The sequence below is a fragment of the Gopherus flavomarginatus genome, chromosome 23 (assembly GCF_025201925.1).
Source record: "Gopherus flavomarginatus isolate rGopFla2 chromosome 23, rGopFla2.mat.asm, whole genome shotgun sequence".
In the NCBI taxonomy this organism is placed as follows: Eukaryota; Metazoa; Chordata; order Testudines; family Testudinidae; genus Gopherus; species Gopherus flavomarginatus.
The window spans coordinates 8,810,829-8,824,959 of NC_066639.1; the positions used below are offsets into that span (position 1 = coordinate 8,810,829).

General features: G+C 48.6%; 1 protein-coding gene and 1 long non-coding RNA gene across 12 annotated transcripts in view; one reads left to right on the plus strand and one right to left on the minus strand.

Annotated features, from left to right (window-relative positions):
• The window catches only part of LOC127039341 (zinc finger protein 436-like), a 782,343-nt gene that overhangs the window by 462,535 nt on the left and 305,677 nt on the right, over positions 1 to 14,131 (minus strand). The gene's annotated exons all lie outside the window — the stretch shown is intronic.
• The window catches only part of LOC127039472 (uncharacterized), a 591,654-nt gene that overhangs the window by 462,432 nt on the left and 115,091 nt on the right, over positions 1 to 14,131 (plus strand). The window lies entirely within an intron of this gene.

Here is a 14,131-nt window from a genome sequence, read left to right on the forward strand (position 1 = left end):
CGACCCCTAAGCCCCCCAGGGATCTCTACAGCCTCTACATAGGCGTGATGCTCTGTGCATTACCCTGCGTGGCCAAACGGTGTCACTGTTGCCCCATGCGGGAAATGCTCTGTGCATTACTGTGATGGAGTGGGGACTGTCTGTGTGGGGGATGGGAGAGCAGCGGGTGACTTTAGGACTGGACACGTGCTCAGCCTGTAACCTGAGCTAGGCGGGGGAGGGGGTCAGCACCTTTGCCCGGGAAGCTGGACACAGAATGGGGCCAGCTGAAGGGAGTTGGGTTAGTTCAGTTCTGGTTTTGGTCTGGGTAGTTGGAATTCAGGGAATCCCAAACTGGTAAGTAAGTTTCCTGAACCCCCAGAAGGACTTGATTGCGTGGTCCTGCTTGTGCCTCCAAGCTCAGCTGTATCCTTCACTCCTGTTGTCCAATAAACCTTCTGTTTTACTGGCTGGCTGAGAGTCATTGTGAGTCCCAGGAAGAGGAGTGCAGGACCAGACTCCCCCACACTCCATGACAGACTCTAAGCCCCTCAGGGACCCCTGCAGCCTGGACGTAGGTATCTGTGCCCCCACCAAACACCTAAGACCCTCGGAGACCCCTCCAGCGTGAACTTAGGTATCTGTGCTCCCCACAAACCCCCTAAACCCACCAGGGACCTATACAGCCAGGACATTGGTATCTGTACCCCATATAGACTCCATAACCCCCCTGGGACACTCCAGTGTGCACGTAGGTATATGTGCCCCTCAGAAACCCTCTAACCCCCCAGGAACCCCTACAGCCTGGACATAGGTATTTGCACTCCCACAACCCGCCTAAATCCCCCCCCCGGGACATCTACAATCTGGACGTAGATATCTGTGCCCCTCACGAAACCTCTAACCACCCCCCGGGACCGATACAGCCTGGACATACGTATCTGTGCCCACCCGAACCCCTAAGACCCCCTGGTACCCCTACAGCCTGGACATGGGTATCTTGGGCCCAAAAAATCCCCTAAGACTCCCAAGATTCCTCCAGCCTGGACGTAGGTATCTTTGCCCCCCACTAACTCCCTAAGCACCCCTGGTACCACTACAGCCTGGATGTAGGAATATGGGCCCACACAAACCCTCTAAGCCCTTCTGGGACCTCTAGAGCCTGGAGACTGGTATCTGTGTCCCCACCAAACTCTCTAAGCCCCCTAGAGACCCCTATGACCTGGACGTAGGTATCTGTGCACCCTAAGGCCCCTAAGATCCCCCGGACTCCTACAGCCTGGATGTAGGTGTGACGGTGCTGCCCGTGGGAGCCAGCTCAGGTCACTCAATCAGGGTGAACTGCAAACAAAACAGGGCAGACAGATCCCAAACGCTGGTGGTGATTTCAATACTTAGATTTACCAAGGCAGCAAAAAACAGCTTCTGTAGTACCTCACTGGTTACTTAGAAGTTTAAACCACGCAGTTCCCTTAAAGTACCCAGCCTCAGGCCTCCGTCCAGACACACCTGTCAGATATGATGATGATTCCTGAAAATCTTACTTCATCATATAAAAGAAAAGATTCTTCCGATCCCAAAGGATCAGCCACATACCCAGGTTAAATTCTAACTTACATCTTACTTAAAATACATGCTATAGCCAATTCTTATTAAGTAAGCTAAAATGTATTAGAAAAGAAAAGAGAGAGAGTGTTGGTTAAAAGATTAATAGACATATAGACTTGAATTCAATTCTTGAGGTTCAGATACATAGTAGAGGTGAGCTTGTAGTTGCCAAAAGTCCTTTTAGAAATAGTCCATAGGTTATAGTCCAATTTCCATATTCAAGGTGGCTCCAGTCAATGACTGGGGATCTCAATCCCTGTGGCTTAAGGTTTCCCCCTCTTGAAATCCAAAGCAGATCTGAGATGAAGAAGGATCGTGTCCCAGGGTTCTTATACATTTCCAGCAGCTTTTCGATCTGAGAAAACAATAGGCTTAACTCCTTCTTCCAAACATCCTGGCAATTAGTACAGGGTAATTTATTCATCAAACAGTTCAAATACAGGTTACCACAACCTTCAAAGAGACACATGGACAATAATACTATTTCACTCAAGTATCATCATAAATGTTAATACTTCTTTTTTGCTCTTTGAATTAAAACTATAGCAATAGACAAGACTTGTTTGCTTACATCACAAGACCTGAGCAAACATCTCCCCTTCTACCTCTAACACTGCAGACTTGCATTTCAAAGCTCTGTTCATTTCCATATCTTGTTAACCAGTTTTTAAGGTTCACCCACGGGTCAGGTCAGTCGGTGAGGTGAGTTAATTAACTCTTTCTGGCCCTGTCACCTTTCAATGAGATATTAGATTATACTTATAATGTCTCAGTCTCGCTGAGTCGACTGCTGCAGCTCCCCGTAGACTCTGCCTGCGTCTCTCACTGAGCTGGAGTACAGCAGTCAAGGGGAGAGCACTCGATGTGTTGTATCTACATTAGATGCGATATATCGACCCCCGATGGATCGATCGCTGCCCACCGATTGGGCAGGTGGTATAGACATACCCCGAGTATCTGGTTATCGGAGCTGGACCCTGGAGGGGGACACATTGAAGGAACTCAGGGGCTAAGGTGCCTCTATTGTCAACTGTCAGGGCTGCTGTAGCTCAGAGGAGGGTGCTTGATGCCTGGCAGGCTTAGGTGCCACAAGCCTGGGAGACGGGAGAAATGAAGCGGCCACGGCGTGCTTGGGGTGCTCGGAGCAGGGGTGAGCTGGTGCGAGGGGGGTGCCGCAGGGCAGAGCGAGGGAATTGCCACAAGAGGGATGCCTCAGGGTGGAGGGGGGAGCTGCCACCGGTGGGGCGCCTCAGGGCTTGGGCACGGGGGGAGGGCGCAAGGTGGATGTTTCGCCCAGAGCAAGAAACATCCTTGCACCAGCCCTGCCCCATGCCCTGCCTGCAGCCAGCCCTGCACTACCTGCCCTGCCCTCCCCGCAGCCAGCCTCTGTCTCCAGCCAGCCCTGCACCTTCTGCCCTGCCCCACCAGCCACATTCTCCCTGCCCTACCTGCAGCCAGCCCCACAGCCAGCCTCTGCCACACCCTATGCCCTGTCTCCAGCCAACTCATGCCGCACCCCCCTGTGGTCCTGGCCAAAGCCAGCCAGCCCCTACACACCCCCAGCCTGCACTAGCCCTGCACCCCCAGCCCTGCCTACAGCCAGCCTCGCACCCCCTGCCTTGTCTCCAGCCAACCCCTGATGCACCCCCCTGCCTGAAGCCAGCCAGCCCCCTCATCCCTTGCCCTGCCTGCAGCCAGACCCTACCTCCAGCCAACCCCATGTCCACTGGTGCCCTGCAGTTCCCAGGGCAGTAACCATGCACATCTGCTTCAATGAGGAGGGCAGGGAGCAGCTGGGACCCACACATGTGCACACCCTAGGGTGACCAGACAGCAAATGTGAAAAATTGGGACGGGGTGGGGGGTAATAGGATCCTAGATAAGAAAAAGACCCCAAAATTCGGACTGTCCCTATAAAATCGGGACATCTGCCCACCATAGCACACCCCCAGGACTCCTGAGTTCCATTGCTGGGTTTCCTATTGGTTCCACTGCTGGTTGTTTTCCTTTTCCTGGGGAACTTTGGGCAAGTTGCTCCCCCCTCTAGGGCTCTATCCCCAGCAGTCAAATGGGGATTTCATACTTTCCCACTATTAGAAAGTGCTGGGAGAATCCCCCAGCCAAAGCTGCTCTGACAGTGCTAAGCAGCATCTGACCGTTCAAGGGCGGAGCTCACTGCCCAGGAGGAGTGTTTGGCTCTGGGGTTTCACTTCAGCCCAGTCTAGAGAGAGGAGCCCAGCTATGGAGTTTGGCTCAAGAAGACCAAGTCTCCAATTTGTTAAGGGTGTTTTGAATTTCAATCCTGTGCACCTAAGTGCTTGGTGTCAGCTGCAAATTTTAGAAGCATGGTCTCCACTGCATTTTCCAAATCATTCATGAAAATATTGAATAGTACCGGGCCCCGGACTGATCCCTGCAGAACCCACTAAGTGCACACTCTCCACTGGACAGCCAAACATGGAGAAGGGCTCCTGGAGTCTGGGCTTTCAACCAGCTCTGCACCCACATTACACTGATTGCATCTAGACTGCATTTCCCTCGTTCACTTGTGAGAATGTCCTACAGGACTGTGTCAAAAACCTTAGTAACACCAAGCTAGATCCCAACTACTGTTCACCCACCTCCACCAGGCCCAGAACCCTGAAAGAGGGAAAGAGGATCGGTTTGGAATGATTTGTTTTTGACAAATCCACGCTCACTCGTCCTAAGGACCAAATTATCCTGTAGGTGCTGCTGACAAACTCAGTGTTTAAGAATGTATTGCAGGATCTCTCCAGCTATGGAAGTGAGGCTAGCTAGTCTGTACGGTTAAAAAGTTTGGCCCCGACCATTTCCTGTTTCCACATACTAGACATTTTAGCAAACTTTAGAATTCCTTGGTGCTAAACACCGTGAAACTCCCCTTTCTCCTTCATACGGGGCTTCAACATCCCTTCTCTCACTCAGGCTCACAACTGCCCACAGTTCGAGAACTGTCCCTGTTCCCATTGGACAGATGGGAGGAGCCTCAGGTCCAGAGAAGGGAAGTGACCTCCCCAAGCACCTACACAGACAGGCAGTGGCAGAACCAGAAAGAGAAGCCACCAGTCCTTACTCCTGTACTAACAGACAACAAACCCCCCCAGAGGCAGAGATGGAGCCCAGGAATCGAGATGGTGGAGAAATTTCATTGAAACCATTTCTGTCAGAAAATCCCATTCAGGCTAATCCGGTTTGTTTCTCTAAATCATAACAAGTGGGATAAAAGTTCTTTGCAAAAATATTTTGTTGCAAAACAAAAGCATCTCCTGTTTGTCATAGTGTGTTAAATTGTCTCCTCACATGCAAAGAGGAGACACTTAGATCTCAACCATTAGATAAGATGCTTCAGTCTGAGCTAAGTTGTTGCTGCTCTTAATTTCAAAATAAAAACATACAAATCAAATAGACTATTTCAGCTATTCTATTATGTGTTAATTTGCTCTGAGTAAACGTTATAGGACACCTCATATTATGCCCTACTCCTAGTGACACTCTCCAATGGATCCCCATCCTCCACCCACCGTGAGGTAGGTAGGAGCAGATCATTATTATCCCTACCTGAAAGGGGGAGAAGCTAAGGCTGAGGAAGGAGAATTGACTTGTGTTAGGTCACCCAGCCAGTCAGTGGCAGAGTTGGGAATAGGACCCAAAAGCCCTGATTTTCAAACTAACCATCGGATCTTGAATTTCAGACATTGAATGACCTGAATCAAGTACTCTCAGATGAGCTCCAGACCAACAACAGTGATAGTAATTATTCAGCAAGTATTTGAGGAGAACTGCAATGTTAGAGAGAATCATGAACTGCTCAGAGACAATTAATGCAGAGAAGCAGCAAAATTCATCAAACATAGAACTGATTATGACTTATTTCCTTGGTCTTAAAAGAGAACAACAAGGACCTGAGTCTCCTCCCTGTCAGTAACTCCCTGCTCAGCCAGTCAGAGTAGAGACTGAGGATGGGAGGCTGAGGGTGCTCACCAGAGAGCCAAAAGGATGGCCCAGGTCACTGGTGGGGATCACTGCCCGAGCACTAGTTCAGCCCCACGTTTTTCGGTGGACCTCCCACAGTGGGAGCTACAGAGCACTGCCCCACAACACACACACACACACAAACACACCTGCTGGTGTTGGGAGAATAGGAAAAAGGAGAAAAGAAGCAAGAGACAAAAAGAAAGGAGGGAGGGATGGATGGAGGAAAAGGTGAAACAAAAAGGACAAACCCTTATGTCCCCACTGATTCTAAGGGACAAAATCCCAGGTGCGCAATAAAATTCTGCCTCCTTAAACTCGTGATTTCCATGCCTAGAATTCAACTCTCAACAGACGGATCAGACTGAATAAGTTTCAAACCTCCAGGAGGCTCTTTACCTTCTAAACAGGTACGGCTGTTTTCTAGTAAAATCACTACAAAGGAAGGAGAAAACTCGAAAGAAGTTCCTCCTGGCGCTCACGTCCGTGAACCCAAATACTCCCTCAGTCCTCAAAGAGAGACCTGGAGAAGGAGACTTGCTGAGAAGCAAAGCCACAGGGGTCTCTGAGGTTTCTCTGGTCCCTCGCCCCTGTCCTGCCTGGCTCATGTCAGCATCTCTCTGTGAGGTCACCACCTCCCCACCACCTTGGACCAATAGTCTGAGGTGCTGCAAAAGGTCTTTGTGATGTCACTGCCACACCCCTCCCTTGCTGTGCCAATGTCCTGCCCCTGGCCAGGCACTTTGGAGGTTTGAGCTACTCCCTGTGGATCACCCCACTCAAGGAGCGTTCGTTCTAGGCAGCAAGCCGGCTAGACAGGAAAACATCAGACGCTGCTCCCAATGCTACACTCAGTTTTTAAGAATTTAGTCTATTTTATGGCCAGAAGAGACCATCAGAGCATTTAATCACATAATCATATAGTATAAGGGTTGGAAGGGACCTCAGGAGGTATCTAGTCCAATCCATTGCTCAAAGCAGGACCAATCCCCAACTAAATCATCCCAGCCAGGGCTTTGTCAAGTCTGACCTTAAAGACCTCTAAGGAAGAAGATTCCACCACCTCCCTAGGTAACTCATTCCAGTGCTTCACCACCCTCCTTGTGAAAAAGTTTTTTCCTAATATTCCACCTAAACCTTCCTCATTGCAACTTGAGACCATTACTCCTTGTTCTATCATCAGGTACAACAGAGGACAGTCTAGATCCATTGTCTTTGGATCCCCCTTTCAGGTACTTGAAAGCAGCTATCAAATCCCCCCTCAGTCTTCTCTTCTGCAGATTAAACAAGCCGAGTTCCCTCAGCCTTTCCTCATAAGTCATGTGCTCCAGACCCCTAATCATTTTTGTTGCCCTCTGCTGGACTCTTTCCAACGTTTCCACGTCCTTCGTATAGTGTGGGGCCCAAAACTGGACACAGTACTCCAGATGACGCTTCATCAATGTCGAATAGAGGGGAATGATCATGTCCCTCGATCTTCTGGCAATGCCCCTACTTATACAGCCCAGAATGCCGTTAGCCTTCTTGGCAACAAGGGCACACTGTTGACTCATAGCCAGCTTCTTGTCTACTGTAACCCCTAGGTCCTTTTCTGCAGAACTGCTCCCTAGCCATTCGGTCCCTAGTCTGTAACAGTGAATGGGATTCTTCCGTCCTAAGCGCAGGATTCTGCACTTGTCCTTGTTGAACCTCATCAGGTTTCTTTTGCCTCAGTCCTCTAATTTGTCTAGGTCCCTCTGTATCCTATCCCTAACCTCCAGCGTATCTATCACTCCTCCCAGTTTAGTGTCATCTGCAGGCTTGCTGAGGGTGTAATCCACACTATCCTCCAGATCATTAATGAAGATATTGAACAAAACCAGCCTCAGGACCAACCCTTGGAGCATTCCACTTGAAACTGACTGCCAACTAGACATGGATCCATTGATCACTGCCCATTGAGCCTGACGATCTAGCCAGTTTTCTATCCACCTTATAGTCCATTCATCCAGCCCATACTTCTCGAACTTGCTGGCAAGAATACTGTGGGAGACTGTATCAAAAGCTTTGCTAAAGTCAAGGAATAACACATCCACTGCTTTCCCCTCATCCACAGAGCCAGTTATCTCCTCATAGAAGGCAATTAGGTTAGTCAGGCATGACTTGCCCTTGGTGAATCCATGCTGACTGTTCTGATCACTTTCCTCTCCTCTAAGTGCTTCAGAAGTGATTTCTTGAGGACCTGCTCCATGATTTTTCCAGGGACTGAGGTGAGGCTGGATGGCCTGTAGTTCCCTGGATCCTCCTCCTTCCCTTTTTAAAGATGGGCACTACAGTAGCCTTTTTCCAGTCATCCGGGACCTCCCCCGATGGCCTTGAGTTTTCAAAGATAATGGCCAATGGCTCCACAATCACATCCGCCAATTCCTTTAGCACCCTCGGATGCAGCACATCCGGCCCCATGGACATGTGCACAACTCCAGTTTTTCTAAATAGTCCCAAACCACTTCTTTCTCCACAGAGGGCTGGTCACCTTCTCCCCATGCTGTGCTGCCCAGTGCAGCAGTCTGGGAGCTGACCTTGTTCGTGAAGACAGAGGCAAAAAAAGCATTGAGTGCATTAGCTTTTTCCACATCCTCTGTCATTAGGTTGCCTCCCTCATTCAGTAAGGGGCCCACACTTTCCTTGACTTCCTTCATGTTACTAACATACCTGAAGAAACCCTTCTTCTTACTCTTAACGTCTCTTGCTAGCTGCAACTCCAAGTGTGATTTGGCCTTCCTGATTTCACTCCTGCATGCCTGAGCAATATTTTTATACTCCTCCCTGGTCATTTGTCCAATCTTCCACTTCTTGGAAGCTTCTTTTTTGGGTTTAAGATTAGCAAGGATTTCACTGTTAAGTCAAGCTGGTCGCCTGCCATATTTACTATTCTTTCTACACATCAGGATGTTTTTTCCTGCAACCTCAATAGAGATTCTTTAATCCTTTAGATGATTGGAACTGATTTCAGTTAAGGCACATGTTCGCTAGATTTTCACGCATTTGTACAGAAAACATTGTGTGTTTCCATTCATTTCAGGGATCCTTATTCAGTGGAACTCCTCAACACAATGGAAATGCAATTATTTTTGTTGAAGGAAGAGGTTTGTAAGGGGGCAATGGGATTTGAACCAAGGACCCTTTAATTTGCTATCAAACACTCTATCACTGAACTATACCCCCATGCTTACTGGGGAGGTAAGTCAGTGATCTTAAAGATTTTGAAGGACAGGCCCTGCCTCAGAGATCTCCTGTTCTCTTCCCAGACCACAGTGCTTTTAAAAATGGGGTTTGATTAAACTTACAGATACATGTAGACACCACAGCTTGCACATCCACCCACATAGCTTCCCCCAGTGACATAGCTACCACCTCTCGGGGAGATGGATTAACTACATAGATGGGACAGCTCTCTCCCCTCTGCTTAGAGCATCTTCATTCTTTATGACTAGGTAGGAAATAACCTCCTAAATGGACAGTAACCAACTGATCAAATATTGCGGGGTCTGCATTCAATATGGGTAACTGGTCGTGCTGGGCTGGATTAGTAGGAGCATTGTCAGCAGATCGAGGGAAGTGATTATTCCCCTCTATTCGGCACTGGTGAGGCCACATCTGGAGCATTGTGTCCAATTTTTGCCCTCCCACTACAGAAACAAATTGGAGAGAGTCTAGGGGAGGGCAACAAAAATGATTAGGGGGCAGGGGACTTAGGAGGAGAGGTTGGGGCACAGTCACCAAGAGGGAGGGCAAGTGGGGCAATTTACCCCAGGCCCTGCAGGGATCCCATGAGAATATATTATTCTATAGCATTGCAACTTTTTTTTAAGGAAGAGACCCCCAAAATTGTTTTGCCTCAGCCCCCCTGAATCCTCTGGGCAGCCCTGTCCACTTCACCCCCTTGACTCATTCTCCTCCCTCTGAGGCTCCACCTGTGCTCTGCTCTCACTCCCATTTGGCCACACTCCCACCCCTGCTCTTTCTCTTTGGCTGAGACCTGCTGGTCTACCTTTTGCTTACTCCTCTCCTCCCCGAAGGCCTCCTTGTGTCTCTCCACCCCCGCCCCCAAGGTCTGCCTGCTACCCCCACCTCTCTGCCCTTCCCCTGAGACTCACCCTGCCCAAATCTCTCTGCCCCCTCCCCTAAGACCAGCCCTGCCCAGCACTCACACCTCTCTATCCCCTCCCCTGACCTGCCCTGTCCACCACCCACAGCTCTCTGCCCAATCCATGACACCAGCCCTGCCAACCACTTGCACCTCTCTGCCTCTCCCCTGAGGCCTGCCCTGTCCACCTCTTTCCTCTGTCATCTCTTGTTATTCCTTGAAACATCAAGGATGGAATAAAAAGCTGAGTTTATTCCAGGGTGAGGAAAGAAAGGAGCCACCAACCCCCTGACAAATCTCAGTGCCCCAGAGAAAACCTGCCCTCTGCTATTGCAGTCACTGATGTGCTGGGGATAGGATGGTAAAGGAACTGTCTGAATGATCAAGGCAGGAAATGGACAACAATCTACAGGAATGTCATTGACCACAAACACACTCTCCTCATGCTCCAGCCAGAAGGGAAATGAGCAGGAATTCTTGCAGTTCAGCCAGGGACACACTTACACAATGGCACAGCAGTGTGTGTGTTGTGGAAGCTGGTGTGAAGAAACAACTGGAATTGATCACTCAGTGAGAACAGAACTGGAGTGTAGTGAGAGACCCATCTTGAGCAAGTAGTTGCAGCCAGGTGGTTAAGGTGATGGGTTAGAAATCCATTGGGGTTTCCCTGCACAGGCTCAAATCCTGTTAACTACAGAGGAAGTTGTGGTCCTTTAGTTTCAAGGGAGCTGGGTTGGGTCTTGTTCCACTGTCAAGCTATATCTACACTATTGGGTAATGTGGCTTTAAAGTGTTTTAATTAAACAGCTGTTGCATGGCCACACTATGCCCCTTGTGTTACCAGAGCACATCCAGGCTAGACTCTTGGATGGCCACAGAGAGCAGTGCATTGTGGGTAGCTGTGCAACTGGCTGCAGGTGCTTTGGGAAGGGTTGGCAATGCCTGTGGGCTGGTACAGCATCACACAATGCAGGTTTCTCTATCCCATTGTTCCATGGGAATCTTACTAGATTTGCAGCTGCTTTTCAACTGCAATGCGCCTGGTGGGGTAGAGAGTGTGGGGGCGGGGGAGAGGAAGTGTGTGGGCACACTGTCTCTATGTTCAGACAGCTGCTGCAAGCAACCAGTCCTGAGGCAGGGGGAGGGGCACAGCCCCAACATCAGCCCCTGCTTCCCTCACTGGCTCAGCTCAGCACAGCAGCCTCTGTGACACACACAGACTGCTGCCTGCTTAGCTCTGTGTCAGGGGTGCTGTAACAGGGGGTTAGAGGGCCATGGCCCCACCACTCTTTACCGGCTGTTAGGACAAATGATGGAGTGGGGGGAAGGGTGGAGTCTTAGGGGGGGAAGAGGCGTTCTGTGGATGTGGCCTCGGGGGGAGGGGTGGTGTGAGTGTGGGTCCCTGGGGAAGGGGTGTCATGGGAGCACCAAGTTCAGACAACGGTGCCCCCCCCACTGTAAGGAAGCTCCCACCGCCCCTACTCTGTGTTCGTAGTGTCGTGGAAAATGACCACCACCCAGTTGAGTTGATCAGACAGCCTGAGGCTCCTTTATTGATTAATCAGAGAATACATGCATATGCATGGAGAGACGACAGGTCCTCTAGCAAGAGGTAAGTCGCTCTGCCTTACAGCAGTGATACCTGTGCTTATAAAGCTGAAAACCGCAAATTATCATATGAGCTTATACATCCGATGATACCTTATTTGGTTAATACAATGACATCTTCTAACCATCTGCTAAAAACAACTACTATTAATATACCGGTTATGAGCTAATTTGCAAGCCTGCTTTTTGTTACTTCCCCTTTTTATGGGTTTTTGTAATTGTCAGGACTTTGACACCTGGTTTCCACCTACTTGCGGTTTCAGCGGCTGTGTTCTGAAGCAAATTTTGAGGAACTTGGGTCCAAAAATACCTATTGGTGTACCTTTGGTCAAATGATGATGAGTTATATTTTACGCCCACACAAGCAACTTAATAAACCGTAATAAACTAAAAGCTGTTATAACTTAACAGATTTTCTGGTTCCCCTTTATCCAATTCTAGTTCCTCTTTTTGGGGCCCTGACCATATTTTTTTGCCTCAGCGTGCCCTTTGTACAGAAAAACAAGTTTAGCAGGAGTTAAAACTCTTGCTTCTAGCTAAGGGCCTACTCTTACTTTATTCTCAGAAAAAAGCCTGGGGCCTTGGGTAAGGTGGGGTCGGGGGGTTTCCCTATCAACTCCCTCCTTTTTGATGCCTTTGTCTTACATGGCATCAAACTCCTCACTCTGGATATCCATTAAGTCCTGGATCTCCGGATGAGGATTCTTTAAGTTTGGAATGCTGGCATAGGTGGCTTCTTTTAAGGAAGCATTTAGCGTGGCATAACGCAGGTGGTCCTCATTGGCTAAAGTCGATTCCATTAATGGGTTAAGAGGTACTAACTGTGGTGGGGTATAGGAACGGGAAGTTGCACAAGGACATGTGCAATGTGACCAGCAACAACAGCAACACCAGCAGCAGATACACACAACGGTAAACGTGCTAATGCCAAGGAGGAGCCATACGTACCAGGGGTGATGGGGTGACTGAACACTTTTTGTGAATTGGCAGAGAATGTCGCTTTTAACACAGAGGGAAGATACTAAGTGAACAGTTTGGAGGGCGTTCATAGCTTCCTGATAAACAGTTTCTAAATAATGAATTTGAGTTTGCAATTGCGAAATAGATTGAATTTCTGACGGGAGAGATAACAATGAGTGAAATCGGTCAGGGATAACAGATGTCCAGTCGAAAGGGACCTGAAACTCCAAATAAACCTGATAATCCTTTTCTGCTGGCCAGTAAATATTATGAGTACCTGAGTTGGTGTGGAGATTAAAGGCCACATCATGTATGATGGATGAATTGACATGAACACAACTGCTATTAGCGGACAAAAGGGTATGGAAGGTTAAGTCTTGCAGACTGCCAAGACCCTCTCAACATACCCGGTGATGGACAGTTACCACCTCTCCGGGGTGTAATTTTCTAAAGCATTGCAGTTGTGGGGGTTGTAAGGGCCAATAGGTCCAGAGATTACCCAGACCTATCCAAAGGTCAGGAGTTATAGCCAGGGCACCGATTAAGAAGCGGTTAGGACCGCCAGGAGGCTTAATTTCCCAAACATCTCGATGGATTATCCAGTCCCATAAGCAACCACCCCAATGGCCTGGGAGAATACGATAAGTGGGGGCCCAAAATCCTTTCACAGGTCCATAAGCCCGGAAGGAACACTGTAAGCGCCAACATTTCCATCCAGAAAACTTCCAAGTATGTCTCCATGGCCACAAATTGGGGGGTACACCAGATGTATTAGTAAGGGCAGTGGGTCAGCGCTGCTGTTCGAGGTCCTTACGTAAGGAGAAAAGGATGGTATTGAGATAATCCTGTACTTCTGAACACGCCTGATCCCACTGCAATGCCTTTCCTGATACAGTAACCTGATGGACCATTTGCTTAAGCAGGTCCTGGGTAACAATGCTTAGTGCTGAGATAGTATGGAGTGCGCCTATACCGGCCTTCTCCTCAGTAATCTGAGCCCCAGAGATAAATCCTGCGGCCTGGTCTAGTTGCCCTAAGTGACCCTCATGTTCCTGTGTTTTGTAAACAGTCCAAGCTGATGTTGCAGTGTTAGCACCATGCAGCAGAGTGTCAACAATATCTCTCCTTTTTCTGCTTTCTGGAAGTCGAGCTTGCTGTTCCATTAGGCGTATGGCTGCACCCTTTGAGCAGTTAGGATAAGTGCTAGTAATCTGAAAGTGAGTAAGGGGTAGGGAGAAATGGACAGTTCCCAGAGTAGTATTTAAGATTGTCCATTTAAATCCTGATAAGTGAGGTTTTTCTGTGGGCTCATACCATAACTGTTGGCTTTGAACCTGAATACTCTCCTTAGCCAGGGAAGTGTTAATTGAATGGGAAGGGGTGTATTGAAGTAGAGTACAGGTGATATTTGCAGTGAGGGGAATATCCTGGACACAAAGAAATCCTACAGTGGTTAGGCAGATCCTTTCAACTGTAACATTAGTTCGGGTGGCATGAGTGACTATAAAACATTCTGGACCCTTTTAGCTATATGGCCAACAAGTGCCTGGGACTAGCACGAGATCTATATTATGGTCAGTGTCCCATGTGTCTATGTAAATCTCAGCTTGGTCAGGTTCTCCTGTATAAGTAACATAAGAGGTTATATTACGGTAACTAAGATATACCATACCAAACACATTCCATTTAACATACCATTGGTATACATGGCCATGCAATGAGAAGATTAACTTGGATATGCAATAGGAAAACAAATCACCAGAGGAAGAGGGTCTGGGCCATTGTATAATGGTCGAGGTCTTGGGTAAATATGGGTCTGATTGGGGCTCGGGACGGATATGATTTTCTGAGATATTG